The following is a 17,616-nucleotide window of genomic DNA, read 5'->3' on the forward strand; positions in this document are numbered from 1 at the left end:
ATGCCTAAAAGGTAAGGGAAAAAAAAAAGAAAAAACAGCAGACATACAATTGATGGGTATTTGAAAAAGTAGTCAGAAAGAAAATAAATGTTTGTCTTTGTGTCCTCTGTTTCATGTATTACATAGAAGTTTAGCTAACGGCTGGAACTATTGTATTTAATACAAAAAATGCACCAAAAATGTATGTGCAAAACAAACCACTAAAACCTCAAATGTGATGAAATATGTCATACAAAAACTTTGTGTGAAAGCAACCTAACAATCTTATCACACCTAATGTCCGTATGATACAAAAGAGTGGTTTGAATAGCACAAAATTGCAAGGTCTCCTGTGCTAGCAATTTATGTCAACAAAAACAACAGATACCTAAAAGATATCATCATAAAACAATGGAAATTAGAAGATTTTTTGTGTTCGGTTTGCATACAGATTGGTCATTCATTAGAAGGAAAATGCATCTTGACTTAAAAAAAACTACAAAATCTTAACTAAAAGAATCTGAATTTCTTCAGATTTGTTTGTATATAATTTTTCTAGAGTGAGAGAGAGAGAACTTCAAGACATTTAAAGCAATTTCAATTAGGGTAGAATCAGGTCATGCCTAAATCAAATTTCTTGACAAATTCGGACAAATTTGATTGAAACAAATTTAGGAAATTTGCTCATCTCTAGTCATATTTATTAATGTGCTATTATGAACCTAGAATGGTTGTGTTACCAGAGCCTAATATACTGGGCATACTGTAGCTTACTTTTAATCATCATTAAAATTTAGAAGAGTCCTCAACATAGAAAAATGGTTTCATGCAAAAAATAGGTTACAAAAGTAGTCAAAAATACAATAAAAGATAAAAACTATTGAAAGTTTGCAAGATAGATGTGTAACACCCAAAATAAATGTGTATGAATGTGCTGAATCTCATGGAAACACTGTACTCCTTCAAACACTAATTTGTTTTGAGAGATACTGTTATTTCCTCTGTAGTCAGGTCCCTCGGTATTACTTTACATAATGTTACACACATTATAACTATTTGTTCCATATATGTCCCTACACTTCTGTATATTCTACTTTAATAATTCTTAGATATGTCAAGAATGACACATCAAACAGCTATTATGTGGGATCAATCTATTCATTCACTATAGCTTAAAGTTTTTAATGTGATAGAATAAAGATTATTAGTACTATATAATAAAGACTGTTGACTCCTTGATCATCTGACTCCTTGTGACTTGTGGAACTATAGACATAATGACTACATGTTTGCTTATGATCTCAGGAAAGGAGTCAATAATTCAATGTGACATATCTGCTGCCAAAACTAACAAACGCATACACTATGGCTTGACTAGCCCCTTCATCCTATATGTAAGAGTCTGGTGCAATTTTGGTCTTATCTGAAACATCCGAAGTGGAAATTTACTTGACGTTTAGGAAAATGTTGATTCACTACCAATCTGGATGCCCTTGCTCTTTGTGGTAATGAATCTTTTCTATTCTAAAATGGTTGTTGCACGTGTTACAAAATAAAAGTAACAAGCCCAGGAATGTGATATGACTGATAATGCTGTGCAGTCAGCCAATCAGTAGATAGCCATCCCCTGTGACAACACAGCCATATAAAAGTCTCATCCTGCATGGTCTCTACCATTTTGAATACTGACTACGTGAAAGTGGCCTTTCTTTGCAGATGTATGTTTGTCTTTAATTTAGAATAAATTATTAGAGTTATAAGAGGGACAAAAAAGCAGGACCCCCACCATTCTGCTGTTTTATATTTTTTCTTTTGCCGTTCATCGCTGACCTGGTATGATTTTATATATCTACAGTACATGTTCTGACTTTCAGGGAGGTAGTAAACATGTGGGGGTTAAATTATTGTACACAGGGAATATTTTATGAAAAAATACAGTACATTAGAGATGGGAAACAGTTCTATGGTTAATCACTGCAAACCTAACTTTAAGTGTGCTGGATATAGTAACAATGTTCCACAAAGAAAACTTACAAATGTCTATATTTCAAGAAGCAAATAAAAACTAACTACTAAACTGATTAATCATGAGTGAAAATTGTGCATACAGTATGTTCTAAGCCTAGGAGAAAGCACAGGATTGTGTACCTAGTCTCTTGTAGATTCAATTTTAAAATTGCTTAGACTATTTCGAATTTCTAATTGTAAGAACTGCATTTTTGTGGCTTTTCTGTCCCTACAGTGAAAGACACAAAAATGCCTAAAAGGTAAGGGAAAAAAAACAGCAGAGATACAGTTGATGGGTATTTGAAAAAGTAGTCAGAAAGACAAGAAATATTTGTCTTTGTGTCCTCTGTTTCATGTATTACATAGAACTTTAGCTAACGGCTGGAACTATTGTATTTAATACAAAAAATGCACCAAAATGTATGTGCAAAACAAACCACTAAAACCTCAAATGTGATGAAAAATGTCATACAAAAACTTTGTATATCATTTTTCTAGAGTGAGAGAGAGAGAATTTAAAGACATTTAAAGCAATTTCAATTAGGGTAGAATCAATTCATGCCTAAATCAAATTTCTTGACAAATTCGGACAAATAGGACTGAAACAAATTTTTGGGAAATTTGCTCATCTCTAGTCATACTCATCATGTGCTATTATGAACCTAGAATGTTTGTGTTACCAGAGCCTAATGTACTGGGCATACTGTAGCTTACTTTTAACAAGACTGATAATCATCATTAAAATTGAGAAGAGTCCTCAACATAGAAAAATGGGTTCATGCAAAAAATAGGTTACAAAAGTAGTCAAAAATACAATAAAAGATAAAAACAAAAGAAAGTTTGCAAGATAGATGTGTCTTTATATGTATAACATCCAAAATAAGCATGTATGAGTGTGCTGAATCTCATGGAAACACACTCTACCCCTTCATCCACTAATTTGTTTTGAGAGATACTGTTATTTCCTCTGTAGTCAGGTCCCTCGGTATTACTTTAAATAATGTTACAAACATTATAACTATTTGTTCCATATATGTCCCTACACTTCTGTATATTCTACTTTCATAATTCTTCGATATGTCAAGAATGACACATCAAACAGCTATTATGTGGGATCAATCTATTCATTCACTTTAGCTGAAAGTTTTTAATGTGATAGAATAAAGATTATTAGTACTATATAATAAAGACTGTTGACTCCTTGATCATCTGACTCCTTGTGACTTGTGGAACTATAGACATAATGACTACATGTTTGCTTATGATCTCAGGAAAGGAGTCAACAATTCAATGTGACATATCTGCTGCCAAAACTAACAAACGCATACACTATGGCTTGACTAGCCCCTTCATCCTATATGTAAGAGTCTGGTGCAATTTTGGTCTGATCTTGAAATATTATCACTATTGTTGAGTAATTTGAAACATCTGAAGTGGAAATTTACTTGAAGTTTAGGAAAATGTTTATTCACTACCAATCCGGATGTTCTTGCTCTTTGTGGAAATGAATCTTTTCTATTCTAAAATGGTTGTTGCACGTGTTACAACATAAAAGTAAGAAGCCCGGGAATGTGATATGACTGACAATGCTGTGTAGTCAGCCAATCAGCAGATAGCCATCCCCTGTGATAACACAGCCATATAAAAGCCTCATCCTGCATGGTCTCTACCATTTCGCTGTGAGCTGAGCTTAGGAAAAGATGTGATAATGGCTTATATGCTAGTGACAGTGTTTTAGAAAGCTACTTATTGTAGAATTGTTAAGGAGTGTGCAGGGACAGTGTAGGTAGATTGTAGGAGAATTTTTTAGACACTGTAGAAAGAGCTGCCGTCTCTGCTCCGCTTTTCAGTGAGGATAGTGAAAAGATACAGGCCAGCAAAGACTTGAAGGATAGGTCCAATGCGGACTCCTCTAGGCCTTCAAATGCCGATGATGACAGATGGTGGTAGCACATTTTGCGAGAAATCATGGACAAGCAAAAGACACAAGTTAGGGTGACACAAGGGATAAACAAACAAATAGACATGATGATAAAGCAGATTGCAATTTGAAGCCGGGTGAAGATTGGACATTTTCATCACCAAGGGGCAATACTGGAAGCATGCCTGTGGGACAGCTGGGTGGAAGTGTTCCTGTGAGAAAGCAGAGTGGAAGCAATAGGAGATCTGCAGTCAAACATGAGAGGGGTACACTGTATGCTACTTAGAAGACTACCCGTGAGGAGCACACTAGCAGTGCATGATTGCTTATGCCCACCCAATTTGGAGAGTCTTAAGCCGACATTTATTTTCCAAAAAAGATGTAAAAGCCCTTAACACGTACGTTGAGCTGAAGGTGGGCCAGTCCTTAGGCTTTTCGGTGTCTGGGTATGGTGACTGACATATGGAGTTGTAACTATAGTCAAGTACAATATATATGTCATTCACAGCCACCCGGGTAAATGTAGTTCTGGGCCAGGCACACAAACAAGGTGGCCAGGTGATGGCAATGCCGCTTCGCAGCTGTAATCATGGGATTTCTATGCTAATGTCTTCCTCTGCCTCCTCATCCTCCAACTTGTCCTCACCCACCACTGTGGGCACAGTTCACAGTGGTCCTTCAGATTATCACCTATGCAAAACTAGTAAAGTTGAGCGGACACCTGGATGTTCGGGTTCGAGAAGTCCGAACCCGATCCGAACTTCTTCCCGAACCCGGACCCCATTGAAGTCAATAGGGACCCGAACTTTTCGGCACTAAAAAGGCTGTAAAACAGCCCAGGAAAGGGCTAGAGGGCTGCAAAAGGCAGCAACATGTAGGTAAATCCCCTGCAAACAAATGTGGATAGGGAAATGAATTAAAATAAAAATTAAATAAATAAAAATTAACCAAAATCAATTGGACAGAGGTCCCATAGCAGAGAATCTGGCTTCACAACACCCACCACTGGAACAGTCCATTCTCAGATATTTAGACCCCGGCACCCAGGCAGAGGAGAGAGGTCCCGTAACAGAGTATCTGTCTCAATGTCAGCAGAGAATCAGTCTGCATGTCATAGCAGAGAATCAGGCTTCACGTCAGCCACCACTGCAACAGTCTATTGTCATAATTTTAGGCCCAGCACCCAGGCAGAGGAGAGAGGTCCCGTAACAGACAATCTGGCTTCATGTCAGCAGAGAATTAGTCTGCATGTCATAGCAGAGAATCAGGCTTCACGTCAGCCACCAATGCAACAGTCCATTGTCAGATATTTAGGCCCAGCACCCAGGCAGAGGAGAGAGGTCCCGTAACAGACAATCTGGCTTCATGTCAGCAGAGAATCAGTCTTCATGTCATAGCAGAGAATCAGGCTTCACGTCAGCCACCACTGCAACAGTCCATTGTCATAAATTTAGGCCCAGCACCCAGGCAGAGGAGAGAGGTCCCGTAACAGACAATCTGGCTTCATGTCAGCAGAGAATCAGTTTTCATATCATAGCAGAGAATCAGGCTTCACGTCACCCACCACTGTAAGAGTCCATTTTCATAAATTTAGGCCCAGCACCCAGGCAGAGGAGAGAGATACCGTAACAGACAATCTGGCTTCATGTCAGCAGAGAATCAGTCTTCATGTCATAGCAGAGAATCAGGCTTCACGTCACCCACCACTGTAAGAGTCCATTTTCATAAATTTAGGCCCAGCACCCAGGCAGAGGAGAGAGATTCCGTAACAGACAATCTGGCTTCATGTCAGCAGAGAATTAGTCTGCATGTCATAGCAGAGAATCAGGCTTCACGTCAGCCACCACTGCAACAGTCCATTGGCATATATTTAGGCCCAGTACCCAGGCAGAGGAGAGAGGTCCCGTAACAGACAATCTGGCTTCAAGTCAGCAGAGAATCAGTCTTCATGTCATACCAGAGAATCAGGCTTCACGTCAGCCACCACTGCAACAGTCCATTGGCATACATTTAGGCCCAGCACACAGGCAGAGGAGAGAGGTCCCGTAACAGAGGATCTGGCTTCATGTCAGCAGAGAATCAGTCTGCATGTAATAGCAGAAAATCAGGCTTCACGTCAGCCACCACTGCAACAGTCCATTGTCAGATATTTAGGCCCAGCACCCAGGCAGAGGAGAGAGGTCCCGTAACAGAGGATCTGGCTTCATGTCAGCAGAGAATCAGTCTGCATGTCATAGCAGAGAATCAGGCTTCACGTCACCCAACATTGGAACAGTCCATTGGCATATATTTAGGCCCCGGCACCCAGACAGAGGAGAGGTTCATTCAACTTTGGGTAGCCTCGCAATACAATGGTAAAATGAAAATAAAAATAGGATTGAAAGAGGAAGTGCCCTGGAGTACAATGATATATGGTTAAGGGGAGGTAGTTAATGTCTAATCTGGACAAGGGACGGACAGGTCCTGTGGGATCCATGCCTGGTTCATTTTTATGAACGTCAGCTTGTCCACATTGGCTGTAGACAGGCGGCTGCGTTTGTCTGTAATGACGCCCCCTGCCGTGCTGAATACACGTTCAGACAAAATGCTGGCCGCCGGGCAGGCCAGCACTTCCAAGGCATAAAAGGCTAGCTCTGGCCACGTGGACAATTTAGAGACCCAGAAGTTGAATGGGGCCGAACCATCAGTCAGTACGTGGAGGGGTGTGCACACGTACTGTTCCACCATATTAGTGAAATGTTGCCTCCTGCTAACACGTTGCGTATCAGGTGGTGGTGCAGTTAGCTGTGGCGTGTTGACAAAAGTTTTCCACATCTCTGCCATGCTAACCCTGCCCTCAGAGGAGCTGGCCGTGACACAGCTGCCTTGGCGACCTCTTGCTCCTCCTCTGCCTTGGCCTTCCACTTGTTCCCCTGCGACATTTGGGAATGCTCTCAGTAGCACGTCTACCAACGTGCGCTTGTACTCGCACATCTTCCTATCACGCTCCAGTGCAGGAAGTAAGGTGGGCACATTGTCTTTGTAGCGTGGATCCAGCAGGGTGGCAACCCAGTAGTCCGCACAGGTTAAAATGTGGGCAACTCTGCTGTCGTTGCGCAGGCACTGCAGCATGTAGTCGCTCATGTGTACCAGGCTGCCCAGGGGTAAGGACAAGCTGTCCTCTGTGGGAGGCGTATCGTCATCGTCCTGCCTTTCCCCCCAGCTACGCACCAGTGATGGACCCGAGCTGCGTTGGGTGCCACCCCGCTGTGACCATGCTTCATCCTCATCCTCCTCCACCTCCTCCTCATCCTCGTCCTCCTCGTCCTCCAGAAGTGGGCCCTGGCTGGCCACATTTGTACCTGGCCTCTGCTGTTGCCAAAAACCTCCATCTGAGTCACTTCGAAGAGACTGGCCTGAAAGTGCTAAAAATGACCCCTCTTCCTCCTCCTCCTCCTCCTCCTGGGCCACCTCCTCTTCCATCATCGCCCTAAGTGTTTTCTCAAGGAGACATAGAAGTGGTATTGTAACGCTGATAACGGCGTCATCGCCACTGGCCATGTTGGTGGAGTACTCGAAACAGCGCAACAGGGCACACAGGTCTCGCACGGAGGCCCAGTCATTGGTGGTGAAGTGGTGCTGTTCTGTAGTGCGACTGACCCGTGCGTGCTGCAGCTGAAACTCCACTATGGCCTGCTGCTGCTCGCACAGTCTGTCCAGCATGTGCAAGGTGGAGTTCTACCTGGTGGGCACGTCGCATATGAGGCGGTGAGCGGGAAGGCCGAAGTTACGCTGTAGCGCAGACAGGCGAGCAGCAGCAGGATGTGAACGCCGGAAGCGCGAACAGACAGCCCGCACTTTATGCAGAAGCTCTGACATGTCGGGGTAGTTGTGAATGAACTTCTGCACCACCAAATTCAGCACATGCGCCAAGCAAGGGATGTGCATCAAACTGGCTAGTCCCAGAGCTGCAACGAGATTTCGCCCATTATCACACACCACCAGGCCGGGCTTGAGGCTCACCGGCAGCAACCACTCGTCGGTCTGTTGTTCTATACCCCGCCACAACTCCTGTGCGGTGTGGGGCCTGTCCCCCAAACATATGAGTTTGAGAATTGCCTGCTTACGTTTACCCCGGGCTGTGCTGAAGTTGGTGGTGAAGGTGTGTGGCTGACTGGATGAGCAGGTGGAAGAAGAGGAGGAGGAAGCCGAGAAGGAGGAGGTGGCAACAGGAGGCAAAGAATGTTGCCCTGCGATCCTTGGCGGCGGAAGGACGTGCTCCAAACAGCTCTCCGCCTGGGGCCCAGCTGCCACTACATTTACCCAGTGTGCAGTTAGGGAGATATAGCGTCCCTGGCCGTGCTTACTGGTCCACGTATCTGTGGTTAGGTGGACCTTGCTACAGATGGCGTTGCGCAGTGCACACTTGATTTTATCGGATACTTGGTTGTGCAGGGAAGGCACTGCTCTCTTGGAGAAGTAGTGGCGGCTGGGAACAACATACTGTGGGACAGCAAGCGACATGAGCTGTTTGAAGCTGTCTGTGTCCACCAGCCTAAATGACAGCATTTCATAGGCCAGTAGTTTAGAAATGCTGGCATTCAGGGCCAGGGATCGAGGGTGGCTAGGTGGGAATTTACGCTTTCTCTCAAATGTTTGTGAGATGGAGAGCTGAACGCTGGCGTGTGACATGGTTGAGACGCTTGGTGACGGAGGTGGTGGTGGTGTTGGTGGTACATCCCCTGTTTGCTGGGCGGCAGGTGCCAACGTTCCTCTAGAGGCGGAGGAAGAGGCCGAGGCGGCAGCAGCAGTAGAGGCCGAGGCGGCAGCAGCAGAAGAGGTAGCAGGGGGAGCCTGAGTGACTTCCTTGGTTTTAAGGTGTTTACTCCACTGCAGTTCATGCTTTGCATGCAGGTGCCTGGTCATGCAGGTTGTGCTCAGGTTCAGAACGTTAATGCTTCGCTTCAGGCTCTGATGGCACAGCGTGCAAACCACTCGGGTCTTGTCGTCAGCACATTGTTTGAAGAAGTGCCATGCCAGGGAACTCCTTGAAGCTGCCTTTGGGGTGTTCGGTCCCAGATGGCGGCAGTCAGTAGCAGGCGGAGTCTCTTGGCGGCGGGTGTTCTGCTTTTGCCCACTGCTCCCTCTTTTGCTACGCTGTTGGCTCGGTCTCACCACTGCCTCTTCCTCCGAACTGTGAAAGTCAGTGGCACGACCTTCATTCTATGTGGGGTCTAGGACCTCATCGTCCCCTGCATCGTCTTCCACCCAGTCTTGATCCCTGACCTCCTGTTCAGTCTGCACACTGCAGAAAGACGCAGCAGTTGGCACCTGTGTTTCGTCATCATCAGAGACATGCTGAGGTGGTATTCCCATGTCCTCATCATCAGGAAACATAAGTGGTTGCGCGTCAGTGCATTCTATGTCTTTCACCGCTGGGGAAGGGCTAGGTGGATGCCCTTGGGAAACCCTGCCAGCGGAGTCTTCAAACAGCATAAGAGACTGCTGCATAACTTGAGGCTGAGACAGTTTCCCTGGTATGCATGGGGGTGATGTGACAGACTGATGGGGTTGGTTTTCAGGCGCCATCTGTGCGCTTTCTGCAGAAGACTGGGTGGGAGATAATGTGAATGTACTGGATCCACTGTCGGCCACCCAATTGACTAATGCCTGTACCTGCTCAGGCCTTACCATCCTTAGAACGGCATTGGGCCCCACCATATATCGCTGTAAATTCTGGCGGCTACTGGGACCTGAGGTAGTTGGTACACTAGGACGTGTGGATGTGGCAGAACGGCCACGTCCTCTCCCAGCACCAGAGGGTCCACTAACACCACCACGACCATGTCCACGTCCGCGTCCCTTACTAGATGTTTTCCTCATTGTTATGGTTCACCACAACAACAAAAATATTATTTGGCCCAATGTATTGTATTCAAATTCAGCGGGATATTAATTTGAGGCCTAGTATTTAGGCGCTGGGTGACCGGTATGGATTTAGTGACAGAATTAGACTTGGAAATGCACAGTAGCGTGTGTGTGAAGTTATTCTGAATGACCCTATGTGCACCTTGAATATTATATACCCTTTTAGGGATAGATTTAAAATAGCTCTGATATAGCAGAAACCACTAAATTATGAAATTGCTAAATTGGGAATTGTATTTCAACCCAGAACAAAAAATGTGCTTTGACGGACACTAAATAACTTTCCCATCCACAACAGGACAGCGGTAACGAGAGATTTAGCGGGATATAAATTTGAGGCCTAGTATTTAGGCGCTGGGTGACCGGTATGGATTTACTAACAGAATTAGACTTGGAAATGCACAGTAGTGTGTGTGTGAAGTTATTCTGAATGACCCTATGTGCACCTTGAATATTATATACCCTTTTAGGGATAGATTTCAAATAGCTCTGATATAGCAGAAACCACTAAATTATGAAATTGCTAAATTGGGAATTGTATTTCAACCCAGAACAAAAAATGTGCTTTGACGGACACTAAATAACTTTCCCAGCCACAACAGTACAGCGGTAACGAGAGATTTAGCGGGATATAAATTTGAGGCCTAGTATTTAGGCGCTGGGTGACCGGTATGGATTTACTAACAGAATTAGACTTGGAAATGCACAGTAGCGTGTGTGTGAAGTTATTCTGAATGACCCTATGTGCACCTTGAATATTATATACCCTTTTAGGGATAGATTTCAAATAGCTCTGATATAGCAGAAACCACTAAATTATGAAATTGCTAAATTGGGAATTGTATTTCAACCCAGAACAAAAAATGTGCTTTGACGGACAATAAATAACTTTCCCATCCACAACAGGACAGCGGTAACAAGAGATTTAGCGGGATATAAATTTGAGGCCTAGTATTTAGGCGCTGGGTGACCGGTATGGATTTACTAACAGAATTAGACTTGGAAATGCACAGTAGCGTGTGTGTGAAGTTATTCTGAATGACCCTATGTGCACCTTGAATATTATATACCCTTTTAGGGATAGATTTCAAATAGCTCTGATATAGCAGAAACCACTAAATTATGAAATTGCTAAATTGGGAATTGTATTTCATCCCTGAACAAAAAATGTGCTTTGACGGACATTAAATAACTTGCCCAGCCACAACAGTACAGCGGTAACGACAGATTTAGCGGGATATAAATTTGAGGCCTAGTATTTAGGCGCTGGGTGACCGGTATGGATTTAGTGACAGAATTAGACTGGGATATGGCCAAAAAATAACCACACTATTGCTGGTTAAATGCACTTGGTGTGACAGCTTGACCAACCACACTACTGAGGGTTAAATGCACTTATTGACGGGCGCAGCTTGCCCCTGATGTAGTATATATATGGCCAAAAAATGAACAGACAATTGCTGGTTAAATGCACTTGGTGTGACAGCTTCACCCTGATGTAGGCTTTAGCCAAAAAACAACCACACCATTGAGGGTTAAATGCACTTGGTGACAGGCGCAGCTTGCCCCTGATGTAGTATATGGCCAAAAAATGAACAGACTATTGCTGGTTAAATGCACTTGGTGACGGGCGCAGCTTGCCCCTGATTTAGTATATGGCCAAAAAATGAGCAGACTATTGCTGGTTAAATGCACTTGGTGTGACAGCTTCACCCTGATTTAGGCTTTAGCCAAAAAACAACCACACCATTGAGGGTTAAATGCACTTGGTGACAGGCGCAGCTTGCCCCTGATGTAGTATATGGCCAAAAAATGAACAGACTATTGCTGGTTAAATGCACTTGGTGTGACAGCTTCAACCTGATGTAGGCTTTTGCCAAAAAACAACCACACCATTGAGGGTTAAATGCACTTGGTGACAGGCGCAGCTTGCCCCTGATGTAGTATATGGCCAAAAAATGAACAGACTATTGCTGGTTAAATGCACTTGGTGTGACAGCTTGACCAACCACACTACTGAGGGTTAAATGCACTTGGTGACGGGCGCAGCTTGCCCCTGATGTAGTATATGGCCAAAAAATGAACAGACTATTGCTGGTTAAATGCACTTGGTGTCACAGCTTGACCAACCACACTACTGAGGGTTAAATGCACTTGGTGACGGGCGCAGCTTGCCCCTGATGTAGTATATGGCCAAAAAATGAACAGACTATTGCTGGTTAAATGCACTTGGTGACGGGCGCAGCTTGCCCCTGATTTAGTATATGGCCAAAAAATGAACAGACTATTGCTGGTTAAATGCACTTGGTGTGATAGCTCGACCAACAACACTACTGAGGGTTAAATGCACTTGGTGACGGGCGCAGCTTGCCCCTGATGTAGTATATGGCCAAAAAATAAACAGACTATTGCTGGTTAAATGCACTTGGTGTGACAGCTTCACCCTGATGTAGGCTTTAGCCAAAAAACAACCACACCATTGAGGGTTAAATGCACTTGGTCGCAGCTTGGATGCACAAGACACAAAATGGCCGCCGATCACCCCAGAAAAAAGTGACTGACAAACGGTCTGGGCAGCCTAAAAACAGTGAGCAATTGAGTATCAGCAGCTCAATGATCCACAGCTGCAGATCGATCAATTAATCAAGTGCTTTGGAGGAGTTAATCAGCCTAATCTCGCCCTACTGTCGCAGCCGCAACCTCTCCCTACGCTAATCAGAGCAGAGTGACGGGCGGCGCTATGTGACTCCAGCTTAAATAGAGGCTGGGTCACATGGTGCTCTGGCCAATCACAGCCATGCCAATAGTAGGCATGTCTGTGACGGCCTCTTGGGGCAAGTAGTATGACGCTTGTTGATTGGCTGCTTTGCAGCCTTTCAAAAAGCGCCAAGAAAGCGACGAACACCTAACCTGAACCCGGACTTTTACGAAAATGTCCGGGTTCGGGTCCGTGTCACGGACACCCCAAAATTCGGTATGAACCCGAACTATACAGTTCGAGTTCGCTCATCCCTAATCATCATAAAACAATGGAAATGAGAAGCTTTTTTGTGTTCGGTTGGCATACAGATTGGTCGTTCATTAGAAGGAAAATGCGTCTTGACTTTAAAAAAAAAACTACAAAATCTTAACTGAAAGAATCTGAATTTCTTCAGATTTGTTGAAAGAAAAAGGATAAAGTCTGGTACCGTGTTAGCCAATAGAAAAATAGTTTAGTGCTCTCATTAAGAGAAACAAAATAATAGTATTGCAGGTTTGATACCTTTTAATGGCTAACAAAAATAGAAGTAATGATGTTACATAGCAAGCTTTCGATACATCACCAGTCTATTCATCAGGCGTACTACAAGAATATATGAAGAAACAGCAATATATATACAATAAGAACAGAGGCATGGGGGGAATGAATGGACATTTGAAAAAAAAAACAGAACAACATATTAAAGATCTTGAGAATGAGTCCTTAATTATCTTACAGATAAGGGGTATGAAAGTTTTATGGTCTCTAAATTGATGTTATCTCAGAGACCTGGTGCCCCGACTATGTCTATAGAAGACTCTTTAGATCTTGTAGTGTGTCATAAATCCCGGAGACAAATTTAGTCCAGTACTCAAAGTGTCAAGCTGTATTATAAATTTGTATTCCCAAATTCTTCTAGCTTTTTGGGATTTGAAGTTACCTTTTAATATGAGAACTTTCATGTGTTCTACATTGTGTCCTGGGCTACGGAAATGCTTAGCCACAGGAAAGTGTAGCTTTTTCTCTTTAATTGTGTGGCAGTGGGACCTCATCCTTGCATTGAGTCTCTGTCCTGTTTCTCCAACGTAGAGGCCTCTAACAGAACATTTAGTGCAGAGAATCAGATAAACAACATTAGATGTAGAACATGTGAATGTCCCAGGGATCCTATATTCCTGCTGTGTGTTGGGGATCCGGATCTTTTCTGATGTTATTAAATGGGAACAGGTTTTGCATCTTCTTATATTACAGGGATGGGTTCCTTTTTCTGTGGTACATGGCCTTGAACTTGATATGATCAGAATGTTCCTTGGATTTGGAGCTTGTCGGTAAGCTAGTAAGGGGGGGGGGGGGGTCTGGGAAGATTGTTTTTAGTCGTTCATCCTTACGTAGGACATGATGCAATTTTTTGGCAGTTTTCCTCAGTACCTCTAGTTGTGGGTTGTAGGTCGCAACCAGACGTATGCGCTGGTTCTGTTTCTTTTCATTGTTTTGGAGAAGTTGACTTCTGGGGATCTTGGTGGCTCTTGTGATCTGATCTTCAATTGAAGCAGGATGATAGCCCTGGTGTAAAAATGTGCTTTTCAGATATTATAAATGCTCATCCCTGTCTAATGGGCTGGAGCAGATTCGGTTATATCTGACGGCTTGACTGTACATGATGGACTTTTTAATATGTTTGGGGTGGAAGCTGTCCCATTTGAGGTATGTAGGACGATCAATAGGTTTCCGATACAGGGATGTCTGTATTGAGCTGTCTTGAAGTTTTATGGTGGTGTCCAGAAAGCTGACTTCTGTGTGGGAATAGTTGAGGGTCAGGTTTATGGTGGGATGGAATTTGTTGAATTGTTAATGAAATGTTATCAGTTCATGTTCAGAGTCGGCCAGATTATTAGGATGTCATCAATGAAACGGAAGTAGGCCAGGTTTTTTTTGAGACAGGATACCAAAAAGTCATTTTCCAGTTTTGCCATGAACAGATTTGCATATTGCGGTTCCATTTTACTGCCCATGGCGGTCCCAGTGCACTGCAAATATATCTCCTTGTCAAAAGAGAAATAGTTATGGGTGAGTATGAATTTGGTCAGTTGTAGTACAGACTCTGAGACGAGTAGTAGTAGTAGTAGTATAGTTGTAGTACAGACTCTGCATTAAATGTCCTGTTAGAGGCCTCTACGTTGGAGAAACAGGACAGAGACTCAATGCAAGGATGAGGTCCCACCGCCACACAATTAAAGAGAAGAAGCTACACTTTCCTGTGGCAAAACATTTCTGTAGCCCAGGACACAATGTAGAACACATGAAAGTTCTCATATTAAAAGGTAACTTCAAATCCCAAAAAGCTGGAAGAATTTGGGAATACAAATTTATAACACTGATTGACACTTTGAATACTGGACTGAATTTGTCCCCGGGATTTATGACACACTACAAGATCTAAAGAGTCAGATCTAATAGACATAGTCGGGGCACCAGGTCTCTGAGATAACATCAATTTAGAGACCATAAAACTTTCACACCCCTTATCTGTAAGATAATTAATGACTCATGCTCAAGATCTTTAACCACCTCAGCCCCCCTAGCTTAAACACCCTTAATGACCAGACCACTTTTTACAATTCTGCACTAAACTACTTTCACCGTTTATTGCTCGGTCATGCAACTTACCACCCAAATGAATTTTACCAGAATTTTACCTCCTTTTCTTCTCACTAATAAGGATTTCATTTGGTGGTATTTCATTGCTGCTGACATTTTTACTTTTTTTGTTATTAATCGAAATTTAACAAAATTTTAGCAAACAAATTAAATTTTTCACTTTCAGTTGTAAAATTTTTTTAAAAAACGACATCCATATATAAATTTTTCGCTAAATTTATTGTTCTACATGTCTTTGATTAAAAAAAAAAATGTTTGGGTAAAAAAAAATGGTTTGGGTAAAAGTTATAGACACTTTTTGCAGCCTTGGTGGGCAAAGGGGCCCACATTCTAAAGAGCACCTTTCGGATTTCACAGGCCATTTTTTACACATTTTGATTTCAAACTACTTTGCACACATTTGGGCCCCTAAAATGGCAGGGCAGTATAACTACCCCACAAGTGACCCCATTTTGGAAAGAAGACACCCCAAGGTATTTCATGATGGGCATAGTGAGTTCATGGAAGCTTTTATTTTTTGTCACAAGTTAGTGGAATATGAGACTTTGTAAGGAAAAAAAATAAATCATCATTTTCCGCTAACTTGTGACAAAAATTAAAACATTTCATGAACTCGCCATGCCCCTTACGGAATTCCTTGGGGTGTCTTCTTTTCAAAATGGGGTCACTTGTGGGGTAGTTATGCTGCCCTGGCATTTTAGGGGCCCAAATGCGTGCGAAGTAGTTTGAAATCAAAATGTGTAAAAAATGGCCTGTGAAATCCGAAAGGTTCTCTTTGGAATGTGGGCCCCTTTGCCCACCTAGGCTGCAAAAAAGTGTCACACATCTGGTATCGCCGTACTCAGAAGAAGTAGGGCAATGTGTTTTGGGGTGTCTTCTTACATATATCCATGCTGGGTGAGAGAAATATCTCGGCAAAAGACAACTTTTCCCATTTTTTTATACAAAGTTGTCATTTGACCAAGATATTTATCTCACCCAGCATGGGTATATATAAAATGACACCCCAAAAAACATTCCCCAACTGCTCCTGAGTACAGCGATACCACATGTGTGACACTTTTTTGCAGCCTAGATGTGCAAAGGTGCCCAAATTCCTTTTAGGAGGGCATTTTTAGACATTTGGATCCCAGACTTCTTCTCACGCTTTAGGGCCCCTAAAAAGCCATGTGACCCCATTTTGGAATGAAGACACCCCAAGGTATTCAATGAGGGGCATGCCAAGTTCATAGGAAAAAAAATGATTTTTTTTAGTTTTTTTCTCACAAAGTCTCACTTTCCGCTAACTTGAGACAAAAATTTAAATCTTTCATGGACTCAATATGCCCCTCAGAGAATACCTTGGGTGTCTTCTTTCCAAAGTGGGGTCATTTGTGGGGTGTTTGTACTGCCCTGGCATTTGAGGGTCTCCGCAATCATTACATGTATGGCCAGCATTAGGAGTTTCTGCTATTCTCCTTATATTGAGCATACGGGTAATGAGATTTTTTTTTTCCGTTCAGCCTCTGGGCGGAAAGAAGAAATGAACGGCACAGATTTCTTCATTCGCATCGATCAATGTGGATGAAAAAATCTCTGCAAAAAAAAAAAAGGAGGGGAAAGGCATCTGCCAGGACATAGGAGCTCCGCCCAACATCCATACCCACTTAGCTCGTATGCCCTGGCAAACCCGATTTCTCCATTCACATCAATCGATGTGGATGAATAAATCATTGCCGGGATTTTTTTTTTTTTTATGTATACAAAGTGTTTGCCAAAGCATATGAACACCGCCGCCTCCTCAGCTCATATGCCTCGGCAAACGTATCTTTTACTGCAGAGGAGAAATCTCGTCTTGCAGCACCGCATACACCGACTTTTGTGTAATCTGAGAGCAGCGCAATGCTTCTGTCAGAATGCAGATCAGTGCTGCAGCTAGTCGATCGGTTGGTCCACCTGGAAGGCAAAAAAAAAAAGAAAAAACCAGGCCGCAGCGCAATAAATGTAATAACTTTATAATAACTTTTGAACAGAACATATAAACTTTATTTAACTTTCTGAACATAACGTTAACTTTTTTGCTTACTGGTGATTTTTTATTTATTTATTTATCTTTACCTTTATAGGACAAACCTCTCCTTCCCCATGGGACAATGTGCAAAGCGCAAATCGCCCAAAGATGTGGCGAAGTACATTATTGTAATGACCGGCGTCACGCAAAGGGAGGGAAAGGGGAAGGCCCTGCCCAAGGGAGAGGGAAAGGTGGTGACCCCTGACTCACCTTGCGGCTGGCACCTGACTGCCCTGACGTCCCTAGACGGGTTCCTCACCTGTACGCCGATCACGTGCCTAAACCCTGGCTTTCCCTAAGATGAGCCCTAGGTAGTGAACGGGCCGGTGGGATCGCTAGTCCGCACCACTGACA

Source organism: Bufo gargarizans, chromosome 2 (assembly GCF_014858855.1).
Source record: "Bufo gargarizans isolate SCDJY-AF-19 chromosome 2, ASM1485885v1, whole genome shotgun sequence".
In the NCBI taxonomy this organism is placed as follows: domain Eukaryota; kingdom Metazoa; phylum Chordata; class Amphibia; order Anura; family Bufonidae; genus Bufo; species Bufo gargarizans.